Raw genomic sequence first — 13266 nt, forward strand, 5'->3', positions numbered from 1 at the left:
GGGGCGGGGGGGGCGGTCGCAGGGTACGTGACCAGCTTGTACTCAGTTCTCTGATTGGCTGGTGGTGAGGCAGCAGGGTGGTGTCACAGGGGTTAACATTATCAGTCCTTAGGCTCCAGGAGGCCTGGAGCTATGTGCTCATGGTCATCGAGTAGTTCTTCCATTTGGTGGGGGGGGGAGTGGTTCACATCTGCAAAACAACTCAGGAAATGTGCATCAAATACTATTACCTAGGTACTTCAGAACAGGGCTGAAGCAGAGGATGTGGGGAAGCCCTGTCCCGGGAAGGCCCCGTAGGGTCCTCCCCGACCAGGGATGGAACCCGCACCCCCTCCACTGAACGGTGAAGTCTTAACCACTGGACCACCAGGGAAGTCCCTGGACTCCTACTTTTTAAATTTTTTTAATATTTTAAACTGCTTAGTTCATAATATGTATGTATGTATGTATGTATTTATTTTTGGCTGCGTTGGGTCTTCGTCGCTGTGTGCGGGCTTTCTCTAGTTGCAGCGAGTGGGTGCTACTGTTTATTGCGGTGCGCGGGCTTCTCATTGCAGTGGCTTCTCTTGTTGCGGAGCATGGGCTCTAGGTGCACAGGCTCAGTAGTGGTGGCGCACGGGCTTCGTTGCTCTGGTTTGTGGGATCTTCCTGGACCAGGGCTCAACACCGTGTCCCCTGCATTGGCAGGTGGATTCTTAACTAATGTCCCACAGGGGAAGTCCCTAAATTTAAATTCCAGTCTCTGTTGGAAGAACCAAACCACATAGCATATAGTAGGGTTGTGTTTGTTCTACTTGTTTGAAGTCATCATCCTCCAGATGTTTCAACAGTTATGCTTTTATATGGACCACAAAACCTTTAGTAGCTAAGGAAGCTCATTGGTAGATAGATTAATTATATATGATATAAGACAGGCTCATTCAGAGAACTACACATTTACTTGTGGTTAGATGTGAGAAACTGAAGCCTTGATTATTGCCATTTCTCTAAGCCTGCTGCAAATATTGGCGTCCCCCACATCGGCAGGCGGACTCTCAACCATTCTGCCACCAGGGAAGCCACCCTTTTTTAATTTTAATTTAATTTTTATTTTTGGTGCAACGTTCTTAATCCTCCTGCCTTACTTCCCTTATCAGATGCGGAAGAAGAACATGTCTGTGAGACCGTCACTTTCCAATTAGTTACCCCACGTCCAGATCTAAAGGGCATAGGCCTACATAACCTAGATTTAATTCTCTGTGTGGATGGGTCTTATACCGAAACTAAACAGGGAAAATATCAAGCTGGTGGGGCAGTCCCTACTCAATATGAGTTCATTGAACACAGACCTTTCCCACAAGGTAATTCAGCACAACAGGCAGAATTATTTGCCTTGACCAGAAGAGCCTGCATGATCGCTCGAGAAAAATTCGTTAACATTTACACTGATAGCTGCTGTGCCTTTGGTGTGGAACATGGCTTTGGAATGTTATGGAAACAAAGAGGTTTTCCAGCTTCAAGCGGCACTCCTATTCAGAAGAGGGTGTAAGTGGAAGCACCTCTCTCTGCCATTCTTCTCCCTTCTAAACTCGCTCTCATGAAGATCAAGGCTCACACTAAAGGAACTGAGCCCGAATACCAGAGAAAGGCATGGGCAGATTTTCATGCCAAAGCCACTGCGTCCACAGAGATGGATGAAATTTACTGCGTGGTTCAAAGGCCCATTAATATTCTAACTCAGCCTCTAACATCATAGATCATCATTTTACAACACACTTTTTCGCCTCCTGGGGAACACCGATACTGGAAATCAAAGCGTCTTATATAAGTAAGACCTCCAAACTCTGGGAGAGTCAGGATGGCCACTTGGTTCTCCCATAATCTCTCAGGGTACCACATCTCCATACCTTATGTTTCATGACACACCATATGGGAACAGAAAAAAAGCTTTTACAAGGTATCAGCACGTTTCTTTCATTTGGGGGAAGGAGTGAGGAAAGTACCAAACAGCAGCAGACTTTTAAACTTTAAATAGTTCTGAGTGCCTGAACTTGGTTTTTATTTTACTTCATCCCCTAAGGAGTTTAATCACTTGGCATGTCTACTTCTCTTCTTTTAAGAGAAAGAATAAGTTTTTTTTTAAAAGAATTTACCTATTTTTCTACAAGGAAAACTTTTCTAAAGTTATTTATTTATTTACTTTTAATATTTATTTATTTATTTGTCTGCACTGGGTCTTAGTTGCAGCGTGCAGGATCTTTTAGTTGCAGCAGGTAGTATCTGGTTCCCCGACCAGGGATCGAACCCAGGCCCCCTGCACTGGGAGTGCAGAGTCTTAACCACTGGGCCACCAGGGATGTCCCTCTAAAGTTTCTAAATGTAGCTTTGATATACTGTAAATGGAATGATGAACTTGAAAGTGCCTATAAAGTTAAAATTGAACTTATGGTATTTATTTTTTGACCGTTAAAAAGTTTTCTTTTAATAACGCAACAGGTAAATAAAATTCAGATCTTTCTGATTAGAATAAAGAACTAATTTACTGGGGGAAAAAAAGGTCCAAATTATGACATAAGGCTGTAACTATAGTTTTTTGTTTGTTTGTTTGTTTGTTTTTTTGCGGTATGCAGGCCTCTCACTGTTGTGGCCTCTCCCGTTGCGGAGCACAGGCTCCAGACGCACAGGCTCAGCGGCCATGGCTCAGTGGCCATGGTTCACGGGCCCAGCCGCTCCGCGGCATGTGGGATCTTCCCGGACCGGGGTACGAACCCGTGTCCCCTGCATCAGCAGGCGGACTCTCAACCACTGCGCCACCAGGGAAGCCCTGCAACTATAGTTTTTAATCGGTGCTTAACCTGTCAAATTTATAATCCTAGTAAAACCATCCAAGTTTCGGGAGAATAACTCCACCCCCAAAAGTACCATTTGAACATTTGTAACTCCCCTCAATTTGCATTATCGAACCAAACAGGAATTACCAGGAGGCATTTATGATTCAGAATTCCCTTCCTTTAGCAGATCCCTCCTCCTCTGGCTTGAAGTAAGTGCAAAGGAAGCTATGATCAGGAATCTTTCCTTAACTCCCGAAGCCATCACAGAATCTGCTGCTAAAGCAATAGCTGTCCAACAAAAATCCCTGGACTCCCTGGCCAAAATTGTTGTTAATAGGATAGCCCTTGATTATCTTTTAGATGAGCAAGGAGGTATCTGTGCTGTGCCCAGCACCACTTTCTGCACTTGGATTAATAGTCTGAGGAAGTTGAGACTCAGCTACATATCACTGAGCAAGCCATTTGGTTTAAGAAGGTGACTCCTTCAACAGGGTCCTTCTTTGATCTTTCTGATCTGAGTTGGTTTGGGTCATGGCACCTTGGCCTCAGAGTCAGAGTGCCCTCCAAATGTTGGGTACCATCCTGCTTATAATCATTCTAATAGTCTCCCTCGTGTGCCATGTTCTCTCAAAGGCTATAAATGCATGCATGCAGCTGCTGGGGACCAGACAAATGATCTCCCTTTGCCTAGAATGCCAAAAATGGCATGAATTCCAGTCAGAGATCCAACCTGACACCAGCATTCACAAAAAGCAGTAGCTCAGAGCTGAGTTAACACCTTAAATTTTGATCAATACTCTAGTACAACTGAGAGTATTGATCAAAAGTGGGGAATTGATAAAGGACATTCCTATATCGGTACCCAGAAAATGGAGGCTGCCCAGTGGCCTGGCCCAAGTTATAAATCTAAACCTGAGTCAGCCCACATGGACTGGAAACACCTCACTGTCTAGGAAACCTAACTACACCAGTAACAGCTAAAGCGAGTTCACCTTATCCTAGAAAACAGGACCTGCTGGCCTTATAAGGAATCCCTGACCTCCTAGCCAATCGTGCCCTGTTTCTGCATTGCCTCATCTAATGCTCTGTAAAACTCACTTTTGCCCAGAATCCCTCAGAAGGAGTGCTGCACTGCTTGTGAGGCACTGTACTCCCCCAATCCATGGGTTGTTTTCCCTTAAGTAAAGGACATGATACTCGTTACAAAATTGTATTATTTTTGTCATTTGACAGTTCAAATCCTGTTACCTGAAAAATGGGTTTGCCGCTTGGTGGGTGTTGAACCAAAGACACACCAAGCCGCAGATGGGGAGAAGGACGGATTTATTATTACCTGCAGGAAGTAAGGAGATCACTGGGGACCTTTCCCAAAGCAGTGTCTCCCCAACAGCAAAACTGGGGAATTTTCAAGCTAAGTGTACGTGCATATTCATGAAGGGGCTTGAGCAAAGGAGGATTCACTGTAGAATTGGGGCCAAGGTCACAGAGTCTAAGCTTTAGTTGATTGAAGTCAGCAGGGTCAACATCATCATTCCATTCCCCACCTGGGTGGATGCCTTAGTTCTTGAAGAACTCAAAGATATATTGTTATGTATATCCCTTGAGGAAGAACTAGGACTTTGCTTTATCACTGCAGTGTTGTTTGACTGCCTTTTCTCTGCTCCTGCATTCCTTTGTTCTTGAAGATCATTGATTACTGAGACCTGTTCAAGGGCAAGCATTGTGGCCAGGCTTAGATTACAAAATGGCTTAGGCCAAAATGGCTTCTCTTACGTCAAGAAAGCCATTCCCGGTTCTCTTTCTCCAGGGACCCTGTAACCTATCTTCTTAAAATCCTACAGCCAGAGCCTCAGTCTCCTCATCTGTTAAAGGGTGATAATAGTACTGACCTCATAGATTTTACAGAACTGAATAAGATGAAGCATGTATTATCCCAGTGCCTGCAAAATAATAAACTTATAAAGAATGCCGCTGCTTTTTTTTTTTTTTTTTTTAGGGGAGACAGTTGTGGGCATCAATGTACTGTTTTACATAGTTGAAATTTTCAATTTTATTCTTATTAAAGAAGTCTTTTCTTTATGAAATGATGATAGTACATAATAATAGTGATTTGGTGACCTTACCTGGCAAAATGAAGGGTTGGCATCCCTAAGCTTGTCCTCCTCCAGTAAAATGTAGATAACGATACTTTCCAGATAATGTTGTTGTGATAATTAAGCGAGAGAAATGTGAGGAGGTGTCCTACGTAGGTCAGCTGAGCTGGAATTAGAGTTTTCTATACTAGCTCAGCCTTAGAGAAATACAATGTGAGCCACATATATAACTGAAAATTTTCTGGTAGCTATATTAAAAACATCGAAAGAAATGGGTAGGGGACTTCCCTGGCAGTCCAGTGGTTAAGACTTCACCTTCCAATGCATGGGGTGCGGGTTCGATCCCTGGTCATGGAGCTAAGATCCCACATGCCTCGGGGCCAAAAATACCAAAACATAAAACAGAAGCAATATTGTAACTAATTCAATAAAGACTTTAAAAATGGTCTACATCAAAAAATCTTTAAAAAAAAAGAAATGGGTAAGATTAACTAATAATATATTTTATTTTATTTTTAAAATTTACTTATTTATTTATTTTTGGCTGCATTGGGTTTTGATTACTGCTCCGTGCCCCACAGTGGAAACACCGGGTCTTAACCACTGGACCACCAGGGAAGTCCTAATTCTGCATTCCTAGATCTAGGTGCTAACAATTACTGAGCTATGCTCACTATGATTTTGGTTCTGTGTTAAGCACTTCATATGTGTTATATAATTTAAAAAACAAGTCCTAGAGGAAGGTAGTTATTATTATTATTTTAAATTTTATTTATTTATTTTTGGCTGTGTTGGGTCTTTGTTGCTGCGCACGGGCTTTCTCTAGTTGCGGCGAGCGGGGGCTACTCTTCGTTGCGGTGCGTGGGCTTCTCACTGCGGCGGCTTCTGTTGTCCCGGAGCATGGGGTCTAGGCGCGTGGGCTTCCGTAGTCATGGCACGCGGACTCTAGACCACAGGCTCAGTAGTTGTGGCGTAGGGGCTTACTTGCTCTGTGGCATGTGGGATCTTCCTGGACCAGGCCTCGAACCCATGTCCCCTGAATTAGTAGGCAGATTCTTAACCACTGAGCCACCAGGGAAGTCCCAATGTATTTTATTTAAAATATCATTCCAGGGACTTCTCTGGCAGTCTAGTGGTTAAGACTCCCTGCTTCCACTGCAGGGGGCATGGGTTTGATCCCTGGTCGGGGAACTAAGATCCCATATGCCACATGGTGCAGCCAAAAAAAAAATCATTCCAATGGGAAATCAGTATAAAAATTATCAATGGGATATTTATTTTTTAAATTTAATTGTTTATTTTTATTGAAGTATAGATGATTTACAGTGTTGTGTTAATTACTTCTGTACAGCAAAGTGATTCAGTTATACATATATATATACATTCTTATTTTTTTTTTTTTTTTTTTTAGCGGTACACGGGCCTCTCACTGTTGTGGCCACTCCCGTTGCGGAACACAGGCTGTGGACGTGCAGGCTCAGCGGCCATGGATCACAGGCCCAGCCGCTCCGCGGCATATGGGGTCTTCCCGGACCGGGGCACGAACCCATGTCCCCCACATCGGCAGGCCGACTCTCAACCACTGTGCCACCAGGGAAGCCCTATATACATTCTTTTTTTTATATATTCTTTTCCATTATGGTTTATCATAGGATGTTGAGTATAGTTCTCTGTGCTACACAATAGGACCTTGTTGTTTCCAGTGGGATATTTTATAATATTTTTCTCGTACCAAGTCTTTAAGATGCAGTGTGTGTTTTATATTTACATCACAACTCAGTTTGGACCAGGTACATTTCATGTTTCCAGTAACCACACGAGGCTGGCGGCCACTGTGTTGGGCAGCATAACTCTGGAGGTATTAGCAGCAAGGCTATAGAAAGATACAGATTTCCACTCTTCCCTTGTCTGAATCTTTTAAAAATGTGAAATCAAGCTATGAAAAGCATCTTTCAAATTCACCTTCCTCTCTTTGGAATGTCATTTTTTCAAGTGCTCTGTTCCTTGGCTGACACAAAGGAAAGGCTTTGGGCTCTGGGTGAACCTGGAAGAGGGGTGTAGATTTTCTCTTTTTGTGTGTGACCAGAAGTTCTAGCAGGAGAGAGTACTTTCTAATTTTGGAATAACAGAAACCACTTATTAACCCTCAGGCGCAGTGCTAAGTGATTTACATGCATTACTTTATTTAATCCTCACAATGACTTATGAAGTAGGTTCTATTATCATGTTTTTACAGATGGAGAAATAGAGGCTCAGAGAAGTTAAGTAACCCGCCCAAAGTCACACAGCAGGGAAATTGCAGGACGAGCTCAGTGAATCTGAAGTCGTTGCCTGTACTAATGAGCTATTGTGCCATCCTTTATCATTAGTAAATTGCAGAGTTAGCATTCAAATTCGCCTGACTCCAAGTTTACCCATTCAAACACTCTCTGAAGACGCAGGTTTCTCAATTTAAAAGGGAATAATAACAGTCACTTTGCAGGGTAATTTTAGAGATTAATTGAGCTAATTTACTTGCAAATCTGTACTGGAAATGGAAGTGTTTTGTCTCACTACAGGAACTCTAGTTCTAGCCTTTCACTAGGGGCTCATCACGATCTGATTACCATAAATTCCATAACGTTTAGTAACAGTCCCAGAAAGTATGCCCAGTGCTTGGCACAAAAGGCCAAGAAGTTAGAAAATCTGGGGTGAGAACATGGGCCCTACGCGCACCCCTGATGATGGAGTGCAGTGAGCAGTTGGCCAGGAGTCAGGGCTGTCATATTCCAGTCGGGGCTGTCTCTCGAAGGGCTGAGAAACCTTGGGCAAGTCCTTTCCCCTCTGTAAACCGAGAGGACAGAACCACAAGGGGTCTGAACCCCTCCCCAGTTCTGAACCTTCCCTCTGCACGGCAGATGACCGCCTCCCCGCCATGCGCCACCCCCCTACTCTCCTACCACACCCCCTGAGAGATCCCCCCCGCCCCCCACCCCCACCCCGTCCCGCAGTTTAAAGGCCCAGTGAGTCAGCCACATGCACTTGGTGCCTGTTCCACAGTGGGCGGAAAACGCAGAGGTGGCCTTATTGTGAATGAATATCCAGCAGAAACCATAGGGTTGAGGTTTCAGAGAGAAGTCACTATGGTGACCAAAACAGAGAGAAGGAGCGCGGGCTCCAAGAGCCCTTCAAGGTTTCTAGTCTTTCGTTCTCGGGCTCTGCCGGGCTTCCCCCACTGCTAGCTCTAATAAGTTAAGTGCCTCAAGTTCAAGGGAACAAAGAGAGGATGACACCTAAATCGGCTTGTCTGTTCCCTTCTTCGTCAGTATCCACAGACCTGGGTGGAGTGGGCTGAGTCTGGAAGGAATTCGGATTTGGATACGGGGGCCAACACTTACAGAAGAGGGTCGCCTCTGAGGGTTCAGGGACTGTTGGCGGGGGCGGGGAGGGCGTGGGAGCGGCACCACCTCCAACGCAGCAACGTGAAGACAGCCAAGGTCTATGAGCTCCTTATGAATCATTTACAATCCTTGAAAAACACTTTTGGGACTTGCTTCCTGCTTTCACCCAGTAAACACACGAGAGCAAAGAAACGATGTCTCTTGTGGGCCAAAGGAAAACGGAAAGGGCAGGCTGGCGGAGCCTCTGGCTTCTAGGATGGGGACTCCTGTTCCTTCTCCCATCAGATCCCAGGCAATGGAGTCATGCACACCCTGTCCAGGCAGCCCATGTTTGGAACCTTCCTATTTCAAGGCTACCCAGGCTCCATTTTATTCACTTATTTATGTATTTATTTGCTGAAGTAAGATTTTAAACATTTTCCGTAAGAAATACATGTTCATTGCAGAAAAGTGAGAAAATTAGGATAACTGGGACATGTAGATGGGCAAAAAGAAAAAAAAAAACCCACAGTGATCCTACTTCCTAGAAATAACCATTCATTTAGTCATTTGTTTATGAATTCTACAAATATTTTTGAAGGCCTACTGTACTCCAGGCACTGTGCTCTGTAGGAGAGGTGCAAATGATGCACAAGACAGACATCACAGGGGTTTTTTTCTATGTATAGCTGTACATACATTCCTTCCTAAAAACTCTCTGCTGTTTTAAAAACAAACAAATACAAATAAAACAGAGAGTAGGAATTTGGTATAAAAATGAACCAAAGCTACTTAGAACTAAATATTCAGTTCATTTTTCATTTGCATATGTAGCAAGTGTGTAGTGAGAGAAATTACTGGGGGTAAACACTGAAATAGCTGCGTGGAAGTGAATAGCCATGAACCAAATGCTAAGACCAGGGCCTGGCCTGCAGCTTCTGGCTCAGAATTTACACTGGACGAACCAAATGACCTCCATGCTCCTGCCCAGGCCTCCAGACCTTTGGGAGGGATAATAAGAATAGTTGCTGCTTCTTAGACCAGGTCCAGTTTTTTTGAGGTAGAGGTGATTATTATCATTTGATGTAGAGATAAGGAAACCGAGACAGAGAGAAACTGTGATGACACAGAAGCAATTCTATCAAAATAATCATGCGTTCATGGTTTTTCAAGAATGGATGCCATATCACATGTACCTCTTTAGCTGAGGTTTCCACCCATTTTTCAGAAAGCTTCACTTAAGTCTGTCAGAACAAATGATAGTCCTTCCAGAAAAAAACACAGGGAACTCTTTATAATCAATGAGCAAATAGATATTACTCTTTGGTACCTATACTTACTAGCTGTGTGACCTTGGGCAACTTACTTAACTTCTCTGTGCCTCAGTTTCCTAATCTGTAATGGTGCTAATTATGCGATGTACCGCATAGGGATAGAAAAGGCTTAATTGATTTAAGGCCTGATGTGAAGTAAGCACTTGATAAATATTAGATATTACTTGTCCCAGCACTGTGCTAAGGAAGCTATAAAATAAAGTCCTTACTTTACAAGGGTCTAAAAATCTAATAATAGCTATCACATTTGAAATGATGGCAGAACCCAACCTAGAGGAATGTCAAGTAAATACAAGTTCTTAGAATTTTTTGATGGGGTGGGTACAATCAGGGGTGTTTAGAATCTAAGGTCAGGTTTTGTTTTTGTTTTTTCACATTTTCTACTTTTATTTTTAAGGTTAGATTTAACCTGTGGCCTTGGAACTAGAAGGCTAGACACAAAAATGCACACTGATATGCCATTTACCCAAGGATCCTGTCCCAGGGGATGTCTAAGGAAATACAAGAAACAGCCAAAAGATCTAAGTTGCTGAGAGCACATTCTTTGGAGACTGAGGGGCCCAATCTTTAGCTTTGGAAGCTTTCTTTAACCTCTCTGAGGCTCCCTTTCTTGCTGGGTTGTTGCAAAGATCAGGGTTCATTTCTGCAGGACATGAAGCATGAACCCTGACCAACAATTAGGGTTTGCCTAGGACTGTCCCACTTTTAACACTGAACATCCTGTGTCCCAGGAAACCCTTCAGTCCCAGACAAACTGAGATGATCAACCTAGAACTACTCCCTCCCTTGGGGTCCATTTTTAAGGAACTACGTTGACATGGCAGCTGTTGAGAATATACAGAGAGGGGAGGGGAGCATGTGAAAGGACACCCGAGACCTTGGAGGAAGATGTCTCAGGACAGTGCCCACCTTTGATATGCTTGATCCCCCCAGGCTCATCTGGCTGCTGTCTCAGCCTGACACATAGTAGGTGCTCAATAATGGTTGGGTCAATGATGGCTCTCCTTATAGGGATTGTCCTCAATACTGGGATTTACTTTTGTAATATGATGGCCTCTTCCACCTGCCAGTTTGAAGTGAGGATCTGTTACGAGGGAGCAGGTAGCTTGGGGTGGAAAGCATCCACATCGAACAAGAGGCTTTAGCAGCGTCTGTGGATGAGTATGTTGGGGTGGGGGGAGGTTTGGGGAAACATCTGGAATACTTTTCCTTTTCATGTTTTAAAAACTTGAAACAATGTGACCCTCAGCTCCCAAGGATCCCTGCCTCTTGGTATTCGTGCCCCTGTATGATCTTCTCCCCTTGTGTTTGGGCTGGATCTAGTGACTTGCTTCTGAACAGAATACAGCACAAGTGACAGGCTGCCTCTTCTGAAATTAGGCTATAAAAGACTGTGACTTCTCTCTTCCTTGCATCATTTCTCTCTGGCTCTTCTCATATGCTTGCTCTGATGAAGCGAGCTCTAAATCACAAACTGTTCTATGGAGAGGGCCACTTGGCAAGCTGAGCACAGCCACTGAAGAACTGAATTCTGCCAAGATCATATGAATGAGCTTAGAAGTGGGCCCTTCCCTAGTCAAACTTTCAGAAGAGACTGCAGCCCCTGCTAGCATCTTGATTATAGCCTGGAGAGAGACCCCAAATAGAGGACCCAGCTAAGCCATGCCTGGATTTCTGCCCCCAGATACTATAGAATAAATATATGTTAAGACACTTAGCAGTAAAAGATAACTAATACAAAACTATACACAGAAAAGCACATATGTGCACAGCTTGATGAATTTTTATAAGCTGAACCTTCCTGTATAACTAGTGAGTAGATGAAAAACAGAAAATTATCAGAATCCCAGAAAACTCCACTCATATTCCCTTTTAGTCACTCCCTGTACTGCCCCCCTCCCCCTGCCAAGAATAACCTCTATCTTGACTTCTAACAGCATTTGTTTTGCTTGTTTTCGTATTTTATATAAATGTGATCACACAGTATGTAAAACATAGCTTTTTAGCAGATTCTCAGAGAGATCCCTCAATACATTGAGAACTGCTGAGACACATGGAGAGAGAGCCAGTGATTGACATGTCTGTCAGTAGTTATCTATCACAATCTTGGTCTGGAAGTGGGCGATCTGATTTTAGAAGAGAAATATTGGTTACTTGGACAAAAATAGGCCTAGAACAGGAGGAGCAATTTATTCAGCACTGTGGCTTCTCAGCCACGTGCTGTCAGTTAGTTCCTTTTGTCCTGAGTCTCCGCTACCCATGCTTTGTCTGTCGATAATTTGATTTCCTGAGAGGCCAGGCCCAGAAAACAAAAACAAAAACTACTAAGCCATAAGTAGCCATTTATCCCTCTTCATGTCACCCCAGTGTCTGGGTTTTTACTTAGTCTCTCACAAGTTTGGTTATTGGGAGTCAGAGCCCCTGGAGTATGATCAGCCCCAGATGCAATGATAATTCTGCATTTCTTTTTTTTTTGGCCGTGCTACACAGCACGTGGGATCTTAGTTTCCAGACCAGGGATTGAACCCTCGTGCCCCACAGTGGAAGCAGCGAGTCAACCACTGGACCACCAGGGAAGTCTTAGTTCTGCATTTCTAGATCTAGGTGCTAACAATTATTGAGCTATGCTCACTATGATTTTGGTTCTATGTTAAACACTTCATATATGTTACATAATTTAAAAAACAAGCCCTATAGGAAGGTAGTTATTATTATTATTTTAAAATTATTTATTTATTTTTGGCTGCGTTGGGTCCTTGTTGCTGCGCACGGGCTTTCTCTAGTTGCAGTGAGCGGGGGCTACTCTTCGTTGCGGTGCGCGGGCTTCTCATTGCAGTGGCTTCTCTTGTTGCAGAGCACAGGCTCTAGGCGTGCGGGCTTCAGTAGCTGTGGCACACGGGCTCAGTAGTTGTGGCTCACAGGCTCTAGAGCACAGGCTCACTAGTTGTTGCACACAGGCTTACTTGCTCCGCGGCATGTGGGATCTTCCTGGACCAGGGCTTGAACCTGTGTGGGCCTGCATTGGCAGGCGGATTCTTAACCACTGTGCCACCAGGGAAGTCCTGGAAGGTAGTTATTATAAAGGCATTTTATAAATGAAGTTAAGCAACTTGCCTAAGATTATGCCCAGATCATACTCTAGTCAGAGCCCAACTGAGGAGTCACATACAGGTTCATTCGTTCTACTTTCTGAGTTTTTAGCCACCAACCTGTAGTATGCACAGAGCTCAGAGATCAAAGTTGGCTTGTGACAGTGAGGATGCACTTGGGTAGTCAGCTGGATTCCTTATCCCTGCCATTCATCTATCCACCCCTCCATCCACCCATCCATCCATCTATTCGACAATTTGTCCAATCAACCAGCTGTTCATCTGTTACAGTCTGAATGTTTGTGTCCCTCCAAAATTCATTTGCTGAACTCTTAACCATCCAGGTGGTTATTAGGAGGTGGGGCTTTTGGGAGGTGATTAGGTCATGAGGACAGGGCCTTTATGAAAGAGATGAATGCACTTATAAAAGAGGCCCAAGATGGGCTTCCCTGGTGGCACAGTGGTTGAGAGTCTGCCTGCCGATGCAGGGACCGCGGGTTTGTGCCCTGGTCCGGGAAGATCCCACATGCCGCGGAGCGGTGGGGCCCGCGAGCCATGGCCGCTGAGCGGGCGCATCCGGA

Source organism: Lipotes vexillifer, unplaced genomic scaffold (genome assembly GCF_000442215.2).
Source record: "Lipotes vexillifer unplaced genomic scaffold, Lipotes_vexillifer_v1.1 scaffold95, whole genome shotgun sequence".
NCBI lineage: Eukaryota > Metazoa > Chordata > Mammalia > Artiodactyla > Lipotidae > Lipotes > Lipotes vexillifer.